Below are 16,823 nucleotides of genomic sequence, written 5' to 3'. Positions count from 1 at the left end.
GCATACACATCAAAGATGCCAGTTACAGTATCCCACTGTTAGGCCAAAACAGTTTCCCATTGTTGTTGTAATGGAAAATATCATTTTAAAACATCAGAGATACATTTCTATTTGTGTTTCCTGCTTGTTGGAATGTTGTATTTCTGTTGGTTTTACAGAAACTCGGGCGTCTTTTGCACAGATAATATAAAAACCTGATAGAAATACAGCACCTGTGATGTTCAAAGAGCAACACAGTCACTTGCTCCCTATTACATGTTCATACTGGGAATCAATTTCATATTATTGACAGTAATACCAGTATTTTCAAAGATTCGATTTGGACTGATAGTGTTCTGTTTTTTTATTATTTCACTTACATACTGTAGGGTTATCGTTTTCCATAAGGTTACAAAGGGTATTCTTCTCAATTTGAGTCGAGCGATAAGACAAGAAAAAGTGAAGAGGAGTGCTTTCAAATATCCACCTAAGGGCTCGGCACCTCATTCTTTTGTGTTGTAGAGGAATGACATGATTATCGTCGATGTGTGGCAGCACTTTTATTGGCTGGTGGGGGTGAGAAACCTTGTTAGTTTGGTTGACTTGGCAGCGACAACGAAGCAGCGATGATTGATTGTTAGGGTGAAGAGAGCGTTAGAGTTTTCAGGTGCTCGTGAGCTTCATTTTGGTGACTCGAAAAAAAAAACAGAAGCTGATTTTATAAGGAGCTATGACGGTTTATTGATGTCTTGAGCTCAGTTTAGGAAAGGATGTAAACAAATGGCTTCTTTTTTTTTTTACCAATGAAATTACATTAGGCAGAATCTGAGGACTAATCCCTGGAACTGTTTTTGACTGTACTGGCAGCTGAATGGGTTGCATCAGGATTTACACAATCACTTAATCTTCCAAATTCACTTTATCCCTTTATCTTTGTAGACATTCCTGAACTTGACAATACTGGGACGTTGCCAAAGGAGCACTTTGGTTATCTTTCAGGAAAAAGCTGCACGGATATACTGGGAAAAGGACATTAGGACAGCTTGAAAATGGGTGGACAGTATATTTTAGATTTCATTATCATACGTTAAACGCTGGGAAGTAGACGTTACGAAAGAGAATGATGTGCATTGCTATTCCAGGAGGAAGCTTAGTGCAGCTGCTTGTATCTGTGATGAGATTTAGTATGAAACCAGGATAATTGGAGTTTTCTTTATGTCTGTTTCCTACTGTCATCTCTCTGCTCTCGTATTTTAGATATCTGCCACTGGGGAGTGTCAAAAAAAAGAAGATATATGCTGCATAGATGAGAGGAGGCAGTTTCCACTTTTTTAGACTATGGAGCTATTGCTAGCCGTAACTATTTATCTGCATTTCCATGTGGCTGATGGGGGAGGGGGGGCTGTAGCTGGGCTTGGCTCCGGCTGAGCTCTGTCCTTGGAAGTGGGTAAGCAGCAGTGTACAGGCTGGGAGTCAGACAGATGCCCTCAGCTTACCACAGATCATTAATGCATGAGGAAGATGGAGATGGGCAGTATCTTGTTCCACTGGAGAAAAGGTCACAGCCAGTGGAGACTGCAGAGGAAAGACATCACGAGAAGAGGACGATGGGAGATGCAAAGGATACGCAGGATAAAGTCATGGAGTGCCGAAAAATGGGCCGTGGAGAATTGTTGAGTGTTTTGACATTTCACGTGAATATAGTAGCATTTTCAATAGGGGTGGGAATTTTTTTTACTATCTCACGATTTCGATTCTGATTTTTGGGGCTATGAATCGATTCAAAACGATTTGATTCATAATGATTTCTGCTTCTATAGGTGTGCAAAGGATGAAGTGTTTTTTTAAGATTTATTAATTTTAAACATGCTTAGATGAAATTGTTGTAACTTTGCATAAAAGCAGTATCACATATTGCATAAGTAACAAAAATAAAAGTGCCTCTTTATAAAAAAATGTTTTGAATTGTGAGCTGCACTTGCAGTAGTGGAACTAACCTATTGATGAACTTATTCTAAACATGAAAGTGTATTGGAGCTGCATACTTGGATTGCTAACAATTATAATAACATTCCTTTACATATCTAAAGTTAATAGTATATTCACGGTCCCCATCTATATAATGTGAAACGGAGCGTAATCAATGACAGCAGATGCCTCCTCCATTCTGTTATTCAACCTCACATTTACAGTATGTTTTTCTCTAGTTTATCCGTATCTTCGTGCTAATTTGAACAAGTCTTTCCGTTGCTACAGTATACACTAAATCGGAGTAAGTCCCAGTGAAGCATGCACAAAGGCAATTCCCCTGGGGGGGGAAACTTGCCGTTTGTACTTGAGTATACACTGAAATAACAAAACAACTGAAGAGGCAAAGAGTTGAGTTTTTCTCCCAGATGATAGGTGATTTGTACACATGTTAAATGCCACTTATAATTCAAGGGTTTTCTCTTCAGTATTGCACTTCTGTGCTGACTCCTACTCTTCCCCTTAATGGAGCCCAGTGTCTTTCATTTGACCTTCCCTGTCTGAGAATTTACAGTCTGTGCGAGCTGAGATGGCTGGGTGAATGTCGCTGGAGTAGTTTTTGACAAACCCGACAGTCGATGTTATGTAACCGCTGTCATCGGCTGTGGAAGCACTCCCGCACATATTCGATTGACTTTGACGTGCAAAATTTGGTGAAGTGTCCCTTTAATTTTTTGGAACATTGCAGTCTCTGCCACCAACAGATTTCGTAGCTCTCCTCGATGTCTATTCTCCTCCATCTTGTGCTCCCCAGGAGAGTGACAGTGATGAATAATATCGTGATTGCAAACAGTTCCACACAATACACACAATTTCCGTGATTACATTTTTTCCAATTGTCCCCCCCCCCCCCCACCATCCCATTTAATTTTGTGGAGCTGAGCGTTTTAAGCCGATACGGTACGAATCTGTCTTTGTAATTGTGGACAGTCGGGACGAGCTGCTGAATTTCGGGTTCCATTCACGCGTGGATGTGTGACTGTTTGTTGTGGCTGGAGTTAGTGGCATGTTGTGGCTGCCTGTGCTTGTCCCGTCCTCAGTCGGCCTCTGCGTGTCCACAGGGGGGGAAGCGTAGTTTGCTGTCTGTTGTAAGACGGCGGAGGTGGCGGTTGTGAGTGTAGTGTGTGTGAGTGCACAGGGACAGGAAGGTGGGGGCCACTTGCTCCTCTTTGCCCCTACATTATATGTGGTTGACCTATTTCATCGGTGAGCGGCAGACGAAGAGAGAGAAAAAAAAAAAACTGGGAGGGACGCAGGGCAAAATCACATGCTGACAGAAGTCTCCCGGTGAGTGGAGCTGGTTTTGTGATTCCCTAATGCAGTCTCGCACTATCACACACACACACACACACACACGCACAGACACACACACACACACACACACACACACACACACACACACACACACACACACACTGTCTGTCTGTCTGTCCTCCATCCCACCAATCTATCTATTCCTCTCAACACATCCATTAAAAGCTGTGAGGTCTGTGTGTGCATAGATAAAGAATGTGAGCTGGTTTTGTACGACAGCACACACCGCTAGGCCAAAAAAGGTCACACAATTGACTATTCTGTTGGGCCGCTTTTAGCTTTCATTACCACATACCACATCTTTCAATAAGCTTATGCAATGTCACAACATTTTGCAGGAATTAGTTGCTAAAGATCCTTGTATTAAAGATGGAGTTGGAGTTGTGTTACGCTACCGTTCAAAAGTTTGGGGTCACCTATACAATTTATTTGTGTTTCCCATTAAAATTCATACTTTTATTCATCAAAAGAGTTGCAAAATGAATAGAAAATATGCTCGACATTGACAAGATTAGAAATAATAATTTTGCCCTTCAGACTTTGCTTTGGTCAAAGAACCAGCAAAACTGTTTTCAGCTGTGCTAACATAATTGCACAAGGGTTTTCAAGGGTTTTCAAATCATCCAATAGCCTTCTAACGCGATTAGCAAACACAATGTACCATTAGAACACTGGAGAGATGGTTGCTGGAAATGTGACTCTATACACCTATGTACATATTCCATTAAAAACCAGACGTTTGCAGCTAGAATAGTCGTGTACCACAACAATGTACAAAAAAAAGTGCTTTTCCTTCAAAAATAAGGAAATTTCTAAGTGACCCCAAACTTTTGACTGGTAGTGCAAGTGTTCTAAAGAGCATCTCAAACATTCTCAGTGAGGTTAAGGTGACTGTGGACTCTCTGTGGTGGCCAATCCATGTGTCAAAAATGACGTCTCATTCTCCCTTGAACCGTTCCTTCACAGTTTGAGCGTGATTAATCCTGGCATTGTCGTCTTGGAATATGCCCGGAAACCTAGTCATGCAGTATATTTAGGTAGAGTCGGCTCAGCTGAACTCCTTTTTTGGACAATAAACTATAGACCTGACCACTGAAGGAATCCCAGAACACTGCCTCTGCACCAAAGTGAAATATTAGTATGTGACCTCTTTTTTTTGGTCGGGCATTGTATTTTCTTACTTGTTCTCTTCTGATATAATACATTGGTACCTTATTTTCTTTATTATTATTGTAAAGGGGTGTGTACTGTATTAACCTCACAGCAGATAAATAGACTCAATCGTGCAGGGTTTTGTTCTGTTTCCTATGTTGGGTTATGCTCTAAAACCACTTTTCCCGCTCTTAATGACCACTCTTTCATTCACATTCACATTGATACACTTCTTCTGTGCTGTACTGCAGGCCCCTCATACTCTGAGGACTCTGAGGACAGAGATATTAGAGTTTCAGTTTCTTGCCTTAGGATAAGACTGGAGGAGCTTGGGGACAAGCAGACTCCTCATATACTGTAGGCCCTGACCAAACCAGTGTTGGACCTGCTCAGTCTCCTGAGCCACAGTCTTCACAATTATGACATAGTTAGGGATGCATGGGACCTCATATAAAAAAAAAACTGCTTCATATTTTCCATATTTTTTTTGTATGGCAAGACGATCCTTGGTTTTAGTTTCACCTTTTTTCTGTTGCCCTCCTTTGTATTGTGTTGTTCTGTGGCCAGTATGAACCAGTGTTTGAATGAAAATGAGCAGCAGAATCACTCAAGATCTAATGACTCTGGTGGCAGCTGTGAACTGCCATCTATCTCGGTCGTATATATACTGTAGCAGACAGACGGGGCCGGATATAGCGGCTGCACTGATATGAGTCTGAACGGGGTCACAGTGACGATATCTGTGTTTATATTGTGTAGATAGGCCTTTATATGTCCACTTTCATCAGTGTTTAGTACGCCATAAAAAAAACAAAAAAAAACACAGTGCAATTACTGCACATTGAACAGGACTGCTCTGCTCTGTTGTCGTGCTCGCTGCGAGCCCAAGGCAAAGAAAATGCAGCAATATCAGTGAGCAGTGGCTATTTGGGTTTGCAAGGATGCGGTTGCTGAATAATGAAGTCGCGTACAGTAACTGTGTAAGAGCCAATGTGAATGATATCTTATCCAACGTGAGATAGCGGCTATGTTGTAATTTCTGCACGGGCTGATATTACGACAGAAAGGAAGTGAATGAAGTCGGCTGAAACGATAAGCTTTCTTGTTCCTGTTGAAGCAAGTATATCCAGCGTGACGCATCGATTTGCTACGGTTGTCTTGTTCCGACTGTGACCTTTGGTAACCAATATGTTGCAAGTCCCCCGTAAATCCTCACGGGAAAACAACAACAAAACAAACTTTCACATGAGCCCAGGTGTCCTAAACATGCAAGAAGAAGCATTACTGGCATCTGCACCCTAATTAAACATGCTGCAGTGTATGGCAGACAGAGCTGCAGCTAATGATTATTTTGGTAATTGATTATTTTCTCGATTAATCGTTTGGTCCAGAAAATGTCAGAAAATGCTAAAAAAAAAACATTGATCCGTGTTTGTCGAACCTGGAAATGACGATGTTCTTGAATGTTTTGTCCACAAACCAAAATGATTCAGTTTTAATGATTTCTTTGTTATGTGGAGCAAAGACACAAAGAAAATATTCACATTTAAGAAGCTAAAACAATCAGAAATCTTGTTTTAATCATGAAAAAAGCATCAAACTGATTAACCAATTATCAAAATAGTTGACGATTCATTTAGCTCTAATCGAATTGCCTTGTATGGCAAAATAATCACAGTGTAAGAAAGTTTAACCCAAGTAACACACAGCATAGAGGCAGAGCGGGACGACTGTTTATGTCTGCTAATGTGAGGTGAATAGCAATTATTCCCAGAAATGCGTATTCAGGATCAGGAGCTGCATTAATTAAAGTTTTAATTCACAGAAGAAAATAATATTGTCCACAGCTCAGCCTGATGCATGTGTGCAAATATGATGACTCCTGCTCTCCACTGAGATGAAGGCTGGCAGCATGAATGCCTAATAATGTGTTCAGCAAATTCCATTAAAAGCAATGTAATTAACTTTATAAAGGGAAAATTAAGTTTTTTGTTTTTCAGCAGATATGCAGCGATGGTGAATTTGTCAGTAAAAGGCCATCTGATTACACAGTCTGCTGGAGAACGGATCAGCTGCTCAGTGTGGTTTTAACTGTCAGACTCGTTACAGACACGCAAACTAGTTTCGTCTGTGTTTTTGCCACAACTTTCTCACCGGAAATCGTCCCCATCTCGTTTTTTTTTCCCTCTCTGTATTAGTAAGTGACGAATTAGCGTGTTGTACGACAGAAAGCTTGTGTAATGGTATTAAGATTTTAACAGCATTACAGAGCCGGTCTAACACATGCGCTGCTGGGCACAAAGCAGCATAATAAATGACTGTAAAAGTGGATAGAGTTCTGTGTTCGGGGTGGGTTTTTCTGAGCGTGTGTATGTGTGTGTGTCATAAGAGACACATATCGAGTCATGTCGAAGCGTTGCGGCTATGGTGTTATTTTCATTATCAGCATCATAACACGGTGTGTGTGTGTGTTGCTGTGTGTCTCTCTCTGTGTCCTTTATAATATCACCTCCTGCTCTCCCTCTCCTGATCCTGGGGCTAAGATTTATGGTTCTGCATTACATCTGCCTTGTCACATTAATTCAGCCATCTCACACACACAGACACACATACACCAAAGCAGACACACACACAGCCTGTATTAGGGCATAAACCTATGTGTGGTGTAATAAAGCATAGAGCAAATGCCGATCTTCTCAGATTTCACATTTATTTTTCATGTTTTGCAGAGGGGAATACGTCGAACATTTAAAGAGGAAGTGGAACTTCAAAATTCTTTTGCTTTCCTTTGACCTTGTTATTTGATTGATGAGATGGTAAGAATAAGATTCAGGAGGTTTAGGAAAAGTGTGTGTGTTGTGTGTGTGTGTGTGTGTGTGTCTCAAGGGAATAAGCAGGCAGCCAAATCCACTGACAGACATGGAGAATAGACAGCGCTCTGGAGACTCAGTGTCTCACACATTCTGACACACTTCCAGTTTGTAGTGTCCTTCTGATAAAGTGCTGCCAGGGAATCTGTGTGAGGAGAGTTGGACATCCGAGTGCTCAGGGATATGCTGTCTATATGTTCAAGGTGTGCATGTGTGAAGTGTGCGCACGTGTGGGCGGTGGTTCGTCCGCTTCCTGCATAATGTCGTCCTCTTATTGAGAACGCTCTATGGATGACTGGATAACCCTCTTTTTCTTGCCGTCATTAGCACTTTGCGGTTGTTGTTGTTGTTGTCGTCATTATCCATCTATGCCTTCACATGTCTCTTCTGACATTAGATTAGCATTAGATATTGGTATTTTAAACATATGCAGCTCTTCCACTGCTGTTATTATTTTACTTTAATAATCACCAGGCGAAGAAAAAATAGAGAAAACATCCTCCTGCTGTGAATGAAAATGACACGATGAGAGCCGGAGTGAGCCAAGTTGTGGGTGTGCAGCTGAGCCAGTGAAGAAGTGATAATGTTATGTAAAGCTGAGGGGACCTGCAGATTTATGTAATCAGAATACTCCAGTAGAACACTTCATTGCGGTTTTTCATATTGTTTGGTACCTCGTCCATTGCATGATATTGAGTATTTAAACATATATGTGTTTAATCATTATTCAGTTACTGCATTAAATATTTTGCTTTACAACCATGATAGTGAGTGTGCGTGTTGAAGCAGCTTCTCGGCAGCACTGCTCTAGAGTAAAATGTTTTCAGTCAGTTGAATCTCCTCTTTAAAAGGAGTAGGTTCATACTATTCAAGGCTGTCTTTTAAGGGCTTACAGCACAGGAACACACTCATTTTTTATGTCGCAAATGTAGAGTATAAACATAAAGATGTTAAAGTGCCCATATAATGCTTTTCTGGCCAGGGTTCCCCCCCCCCCCCCTTTCCTTTAGTGTCCTGTATAACTCACGGTGCATGTAAAGGGTCTGCTCGGCAGTCCAACGACAAAAGGGAGTTCTTCTTCAGCTGACGATCGAAAGAGTTAGGCGCCTAAACAATCGGTGGCAGCGTAGGCGTTAAGGGTTTAAAATATGGACAGTTTCTCACATCGCGAACAGACGCTTTAACCTCCGAGATAAACTTCGGAGTGACATACATACAAGCTCGTACTGTACTGTACTGTGTGTCTCCGCGAGCATCTATAAGTGAGGCTGATAAGCAGTTTGCCAGCTTTCACTTGGCAACACTTGTGTCTTCCGAGGGCTGCGATTTGGCTCGGAAAATGAATTAGTCATCATTAATTTTCTTTGATATTTAGCCCATCCCCCAGGTTGCAAGAGCTTGCAATGGTGGTGAATGACATAAGGACTTATCCCACTGTCTCTTTGAATTCATTTCTTTTGTCTTTCAGCTTTACTCCGTGCTGTAACAGAATACCATTTTTTCAGCGTGGCTTTCATGCTAGACACAGGTGTGCTGGTTAATCATCTTGAGCTTTTGTTTCACTTTATAGTGCTTCCTCATTGAATATCGTTTTGAAAATGAATAAGACTGTAATTATATATCAGGCACTTTTTTTTTTTTTACATGCATAATTCATTTTGTAGAGACAATTTTACCCGGTATATGGCTCTACACCTTAGTGTGATTATAGATTTTTAGCGAGATGATCTTGTGCTGCTTTCCTCATCGTTCTATTTGCACAGTTTGTTTTGTCTTCTCATCCTTTGGCCTTTCACCAGAGGCAGAATGGGGGGCTACCTGCTGATCCGGGCCAATTAGCCAAAGTAGAGGCATCGAATCGAGCTACTGGGCACAGTGAGGGGTCAGACTGTGAGACATGTCTCCAGTGACAAGAGCTGCTCCACTCCCGTGACCCGACGGGTGGTTACGGCGTGAGGCGATGGCCTTGTCTGGCTGTGGGCACCCAGGGGTGTGACATGTGACAAGTGAACGGACACTGGGCTGTTTGTGCTAAAAGCACTGGTCATTATGACAGCAAGTGAAGTCGAGCAAGAGGCTTCTGTGTGCAACCGCTGCCTTAAAAGTGTATTAAAGTGTTTGTGCATCAATGGGTGTGTATGGTGAGCAGGCAGTGGGTGGGCAGAGGAGCACGGGAGCGTGACACACATTCATATTGACACCTGTCATTGGGGCTATGAAGCATAAAGGCAGCAAACATTAAACCTGCATCAACTTAATTGGGGTTTACTGTCCGTGTTTGAGACCCTGTTGCACGGCTTTGGAAGGTGTTTATCAGACCCCCCGCGCTCTCTCTTTACACCATAGCAGACTACACTAAGGGAGTGATGTCTGCACCACCCCGCACTGTAAATTAGTCCCGGGTGGTGACATGGTGCTTGCTGGGTAATTTGGACAATGGGGCGTTTGACAGCTCACCCATCACCGCTACAGCACCCCAGGGAGCCACTACTCCTCCTGAGCTTTTCTCCCTCTCGCTCGCTCTCTCTCTCTCCTCACGCTCCTCTCTCTTGGTGCTGATGGAGTGACTCTCTAAGTAGCAGCATCATTCTCCAATCAACCACCAAAATGGATTTTCATCCAGAAGGGAGCCAAATGGGGGAAAGGGGTGGTGAAGCAAAGAGAGAGAATGGGGAGTATTATGTTGGGATGCCATAACTGCCAGAGATGAAGCAGAAAAAAAAAAGATCTTAAAAAGCAGTAGAAAAACTGTTCGGTATGGAAAAGCGATTAAAGATTTCCCTTGATGGTGCATTAAAAAGCTTTCACTTGATATCTATTGTAACAAAAGTTACACAAGCAAGGTATTTATGAATATACATAAATGCGTAAATGCATAAATAGCTGTGACCTTTGCTTTTATGAAAGGTTTATTTGTTTTTACAGAGACATACTGTATAATGTATACTGACCTTTCCTCTCTTCTTCAATGTGACAATTCCCATGGAGTTTTCTTTGTTATAATACAATACATGATCTGGTATTATATATTACTATCTTATGTCCATTTGAATAGATTTCAACCCCAATCCTATTATCTCTTACTTAAATTAGAGACACTCACTGGTAAAAGAGGGCAGATGATCACTGGATGTTACTCTAAAATTGAATTGAAATGCAAACAAATTCTGGCATTTTAATCTAAATTATTACTTTCTCCTTTCAGTCATTAATTTCTAATAATGAAAGAAAATGAAGCACAACAACCTTGAGATATCGTGGTGACAATGAAAATTCAGTTTGAAGTCGATTTAAACTTCTACTTGATAGACTACAGTTAGTGATGTAGTGAGTCAAAATCTGGTAAGACATTCAAATGATAAGCCCCCAATCGTTCTGATTCTTTGACCTTGCCTTTGCTGGCACAGTAATGTGGCTGGGGCAGACAGACAGACTGACAGTGGCCAAGGCCGAGCATGACCACCAGCTGCCTGCTGTAACCAGACAGAGTGAAGGTCAGGGATAAGGATCATGTAAACGCCCGCCAGGAAGAAAGAAGTGATGAGAGAAACAGATCTGTGAAATTGATAACATAACTTAATGAGTGCTTTTTTTTTTTTTTTTACTAAGTATGTTTCTATCTATTGGATTCTCCTCTTTTCTGTCCACTCCATATACACTAATACTGATACTGCAGGTGAGAGGGTGACAGGGAAAGATGTGGTTTCTTTATAACGTGTGAACGATCATTTAGAAAGAGTAGATTTGAAATGCTTATCTGTGAACCTACTCCTTATTTCTACAGATGCTTTATTTATTTATTTTTTCAGTTGCCTGTTTGCACTTTACTGCAGTGGGCTAAATCAATTTGTGCTGATAAATTTTTCTAATTACATCACATTCTCTGGCACAGATAAGACTCGTGAATTAGACCTTCCTATAATGCCCCGATTGAATTATTCATTTAGTTTATTTGATGGCTTTTGGTGTGCACGTGCTCGCTCCGGATCATTGGGATTCTCGCCTGTAGCAGAATGACTGTGAGCAGTGAGCTGATTGGTAGGTTATTGTTGGAGCCACCTGACTTTTAACTTCAGGGAGTGTATGCTTGTTTTTTTTTCTTGATTTCTCTTCACCTACTGAGTCGTGTGATGGCACAATTCCCCCGGAGATGAAATATGAGTGTGCTTAGCGCGCTCCAGCAAAGAAGCTCAGCTAGTTCGGGGGCAAAGGAGGGGTCACCGGCTCCTAACTGTAATCAATAAATACCTGCTGCAGCCAAGTGTTAGATAGGACCCTGCAGACAAAGTGTGTAGACACATTAGTGTGTAGAGAGCACTTGCCTGGAAAGAGACATTATTGGGGAAGAAAGCCTGTGCTCATTTTGTTTCTTTCTTGTGGAGCTTCTAAAGGATTGTGCTTTTAGAACAACAGCCATACTTATTGATTTAAGCCACTGGGATGTATGGGTCTTTACTTAATCCAATACTAACAAGTATTGAATGGAGGGAGTCGTTCCCATTGATTTATGTTCACTCAATATAATGGGAAGGTGTGCTCAAAGCTCATTTATTGGTATAGGTTTGATTGACAGTGTATTTATCCTGCTTCACTTGACATGACAGCTGAGTGTTTTATTTTATTATTATTATTCCGCTTGACCACTCAGCCGCACGCCACCTCTTGTCCTTCCCCAGAGAAACATATCCCCCCGCACCCTCCATGACCAGCTTTTTAGCAAACCGCTTCTTTAGGATTTGTCTTTATTTGAAGCAGGATTGTGCGAGAATACAGCAGAGGTGTGTAGTAACGCAGGTACATTTACTCCGTTACGAATACTTGTGTAACTTTTTGGATAAATTGTAATTTTAGGAGTAGTTTTAGTGCGACATTCTTTTACATGAGTATCTATTTGAAGAAAGAACGGTACTTTTATGCCGTAACGGTCGTTACGTTATTTTATTCTTTTATATCTTTTCTATGATTATTATGTGCGCAATCTATTTTTCTCCCTGAGGGACGTCTTCAGCCAACATTATTATAATGTGACTATTTTAACCAATAACAACACAACGTTGGCTTTGGCAAACAAAATCTTGCCAATCAAATGCAGCCAGTTGAGTCACATGACGACTCCGTGCCACGGCACCAGTTGTTAGCCGCTCAGCTGTTAGCCGTTCCAAGTGGGCAGCGGCTCGTTGTTTACAGTATCCAACACCGAGGCTCTGGTCTCCGGGTTTCTGGTCGTACACTCCAGACGACGGGCTAACCAATACTTTTACTTGGTTGCCGTGCCGATGTATGTATAATTGGATAATCCTAATTTATTATACTTTAAGTGAAAGGGTGACATGTTTAATTTCCCAAGTAATACTTCATTTACTATTGTTTTAGTTCAGCGGTTATTTATTTTATTTTAATGACCTTATTTGTTGTTTTATTTAAAATATTATTATTTAACATATCTCAATTTGAACATTGCTGATTTTTATAATGTTGTGTCTATTTTTGGTACCGTATTTTCACGAGTACTTTTACTTCCACTTGAGTAATTATTATCTTAAAGTAACTGTAATTTTTTACTAAAGGTTTTGGCTACTCTACCCACCTCTGGAATACAGGGAGAAAAGTAAAAGAGTGGAGGGTGAAGAGGACAAATAAGAATGAAACTGGGAATGAAGACGGAGAAGATTTATGCCAGGGTTCATGCTCGACTCTCCCCTGATGGAATGGAAACATTGGCCCCATTGATACAGTGCTTTCCCTGGGACAATAAATTTGCTTTGGTGCAGCTAGAACGGAGGGAGCTTATCTTGTGCATGGGTGTCAGTGGCTAGCATTCAAATGGTGTTATCGTAGACACTCACGATATATGGTAGGAGATACACAGTCAGAGCAGACAGGAAGACGGGGGATGGATGCACTGTAGAGGTGAATGTACAGTATATATGGTTTATATAGAGTGTTTTATGATGCATTTATCAATCATGTCCATGATTTTTCTATTATCCTCAGCGTCCCAGTTCGGCACAATGATGAAATAATAACTGTTTTTGTCACGTAAGCGTTTGAAATGATCGCCTGAAGTTGTTGGCATTGTTGGAGCAGTTCTGCAACTTCTGTAGGTGACCAGTTCTTGTCTGACCCTGGCTTCTAGCGTCTGATTGGATCTGTCAGTCTTGTTTTGAAAGCGGTGATGGATAAATTGTGCTCATGAAAGGGTTCCAAGTTTTAAAAATATATATATATATATATATATATATATATATACAATTCCTTTTTGTACACTGACATTGATTCTCTGGAGATGACTGCACTGACCTTCATGGTCTAACTCCCGATGCCAATGTCAGTGAAACACATTGTGTCTTTCGCGTTTTGATGGTGTTGGCATATCGAACCTTGTGCAAATGGCTTCCTTTGCAACACAAAAATACAAAATGGAACGTATTGGAATGGCTTTTTACCCTGTAATCGTCAGGGTCGATGGGTTCACGCTGTCGAAGGCCAAGTGGATCATAATCATGACTCGCATGTTTGCCTTCTGCTTCTGCTCTTCGTTGCACATGCACAATATCTGTTAACAAGGTTAACAGATATTTATAACAGATTTTTGTGGTCTGTATGTCAAATTTCCAGAAGGATATTGAAGAATATCAAGTCAGGCTGCACATAGTTTTCATAATATGGTCTGAAGGAATCCGTCTCAATGTCTGTGCTGCATGTTTTGTGGTCAGTTTTCAACAAACCTCATTAATGTGACGAAATCATGCTTCAGTATTGTGAGCTGAGGAGTTTCAATGCTGTAGGAGGTTTGAGTGTAGATTTTCTGCTGCACTCTTAATACATGCAGCAGGAGCTTATTTCTTATAGGAACTATTGATGTAATGTAGTCATTATGCCCCTGTTGTGTTTTAAGAGTCAGAGGCAGTGATGGTTACCCAGGCGACGTAAAAAGGAAAAATACTGCCAATACAATACGCATTTGTAGAAGAAAACGAGGAGTGCAGGAAAGTCAAACTTTGGATAATTGAACAGATTTTGGTTTTGATTTAATTCTACCCTTACATTGTTGGTGTGTACGCCTGCGTACTGCATGTGTTCTATATTATATTTATGCAACACAGACACTGTTTTTGAGTCATAATATTGCTCCACTCACAGCTACTGAGGTTGACCAAAGTGGGGCTGAGTACCAAATCATATCATACACTAATGTCCGATGCTTCTTCAAATTGAATTTTCAGACAGTTTGTCTTCTACCTGAAACCTCATTAATTATAATTTTTTTTATTATGATGAGGTCAGTGCCGCTAATTTATCTTTAAAGTGTTTTGTAGTTGGAATGTGGAACCGATTTTAGAATTCGCCCTGTAATACTCAATCTGAGTCTTAACATATTCACTAATAAGAGTTGCAGTATGAATTAGCAAAACTTACCCCCCCCGCCTCCTCCCCCATTATGGAGCAAAATACCATTTGAATAAAAGTGCTGCAAGGACATATTTCATTAAATTTTAAACGCTGAGGCAGTCGAGAAATGTTCTGATTAAAATCAAGCCACAAGAATTACAGACGCTCGTACAAATCCGCGTTGATTATCAAACAGTGGAGGCGTAAAAGTTTTTTTATCATGCGTGTGTCACATGTATGGTAATATGTACTGCAAGAGCATTAGGTCTGTTTTGTGTCATGTATAAACATGACAGTCATTGAACCCCTAATCTATTTTTTCCCATGTTTTTATTATTGCATGTGGAGGAGACGGTGGGGGGAAAAACGGGATGTTTCTCATCGAGCTTCTTGTTGCTCTCAAGAATCTGTTCACCAGGGAAGGAGTGAGGGAAGGAGTGAGGGAGGGAGTGAGGGAGGGAGTGAGGGTGGTGTGGAGGATCTGGGTGGTGGCAGCATGATTGGTAAAAGTCGGGGTCTTTCATTTTGTCATGTGGCTTGTTTTTTATTTTATTTCTGGGGCTGATATTTCACCAGAGGGCTACTTCCATTCACTTGAATGTATTATTTCTTGCACTGAGGAAGTTGATGAATTCGAATATCTGTGAGCAAGTTTTTTGTGTGTGTGTGTGTGTGTGTGTGTGTGTGTGTGTGTGTGTGTGTGTGTATGTATGTGTGTGTGTCTGCACACATTAATGCTTGGTAGTGCGGGGTGTATGCACGAGAACGCGTGAGCCCGCGCGTCTCTCTGTGTGTAATGGCAGCCACGCTTTCATGGCTGTTTCAGATCTCTGCGTCTCTCAGTTCGTCAGAGCGAGGGAGCCAGGAGGGAGAGAGAGAGAGAGAGAGGGAGATGGAGAGATAATGGGAATAGAGGGTGAAAGAAGGCTAACACAAGCTTTAATGAGTTTCCTTGGCTCTCTTTGCCTGTTTCTGGGTCAGGGTCCCCTGGCTGAGGATGTGGGTGGAGGACTATGGAGCAGAAACGAAAAGAGTAAGCCAAGGTCTGCTGAAATAGACTTCTAAATTAAAGAGTCATCACCTACATAAAGATATAAAGGATGAAAAGCTTGACACTGTTTCAAAGTTTTTTTTTCTTCTTGTTTAGACAGCAAGAGATAAAAGTCTATCTGCTAATGATGTTGTTCCAGCTCTTCGTCGCACCCACACGAGCTTAAACTGTGTAAAGGCTGTTCTCTTAAAAGTCAGAGGTCACTTGAGGCTCAACTGCCTCTTCTCAATTAGCCGCAGATTAGGAGCCGAGGAACTGGTTCAAACTTTTTTTTCTCCCACACAAAAACACCTCCTGCCGCCGTGGAGAGAGAGAGAGAGAGAGAGAGAGTCTCTGGTCACTCTCTGATTGGCTCCCTCTGCCCTTTCATTTCCTAGCAATCAGCTTCAATCTGTGGCAGGTATGAAGGAAGAGATAACATTAGAGGGACATCATGGGGAGATATCTGCTCAGCCGAGACATTATTTAGTGCTCTCAAAGCATCCAGGTGGCAACCTCTGTCAGGCAGCGGGAATCCTGCATGTCCACACAGGACGGCGAGGTGGGCGGATAGAAGGACATGGAAGAATTACTGATGGGACTGATAAGCTCTGTCATTATCCGAACAGTCTACCTGTTCTCCCGTGCTGTGGCTGCCTGATGTCTCAATCTGTCTGTCTGTCCGTCTGAGCTGAACTTTTCTTCCTCTCTCACCTTCTGTTTCCCCACTGTATCTCTGTCTCTGTTACTCTTGCCTTCTTCCCTTCACACTTGTGAATAATTAATATCTACCGGGGTTCGATGGTAAGAATAGAATAGTTCTGGAGGTGACAAAAAACAGGCCTCCTCCATCTTCAAAGAGTTCGAAAGTTAGCCCCGTGTGTCCACTTATGCCCCCGTGTCTTTGTGTGTGTGTGTGTTTGCGATGTTGTTGTTATTACCATTATGAGCACTTGTTACATGAGTGAGTGAGTGAGCCGGGGCGAGCGCATGCACTCATGCAGTTTTTGTGTGTGTGTGTGTGTGTGATTTAAGACATGGAGATGAAAGGGAGCTAT

At 41.5% G+C, this 16,823-nt stretch overlaps 1 protein-coding gene across 1 annotated transcript in view; it reads left to right on the top strand.

Moving 5' to 3' along the window:
- unc5cb (unc-5 netrin receptor Cb) overlaps positions 1 to 16,823 on the top strand; it is a gene marked incomplete at both ends in the record, with an annotated part of 122,665 nt that overhangs the window by 49,298 nt on the left and 56,544 nt on the right. The gene's annotated exons all lie outside the window — the stretch shown is intronic.

This window comes from Microchirus variegatus, assembly GCF_963457635.1.
Source record: "Microchirus variegatus genome assembly, chromosome: 16".
Lineage (NCBI taxonomy): Eukaryota > Metazoa > Chordata > Actinopteri > Pleuronectiformes > Soleidae > Microchirus > Microchirus variegatus.
This window is presented reverse-complemented; position numbering and strand designations above follow the sequence as displayed.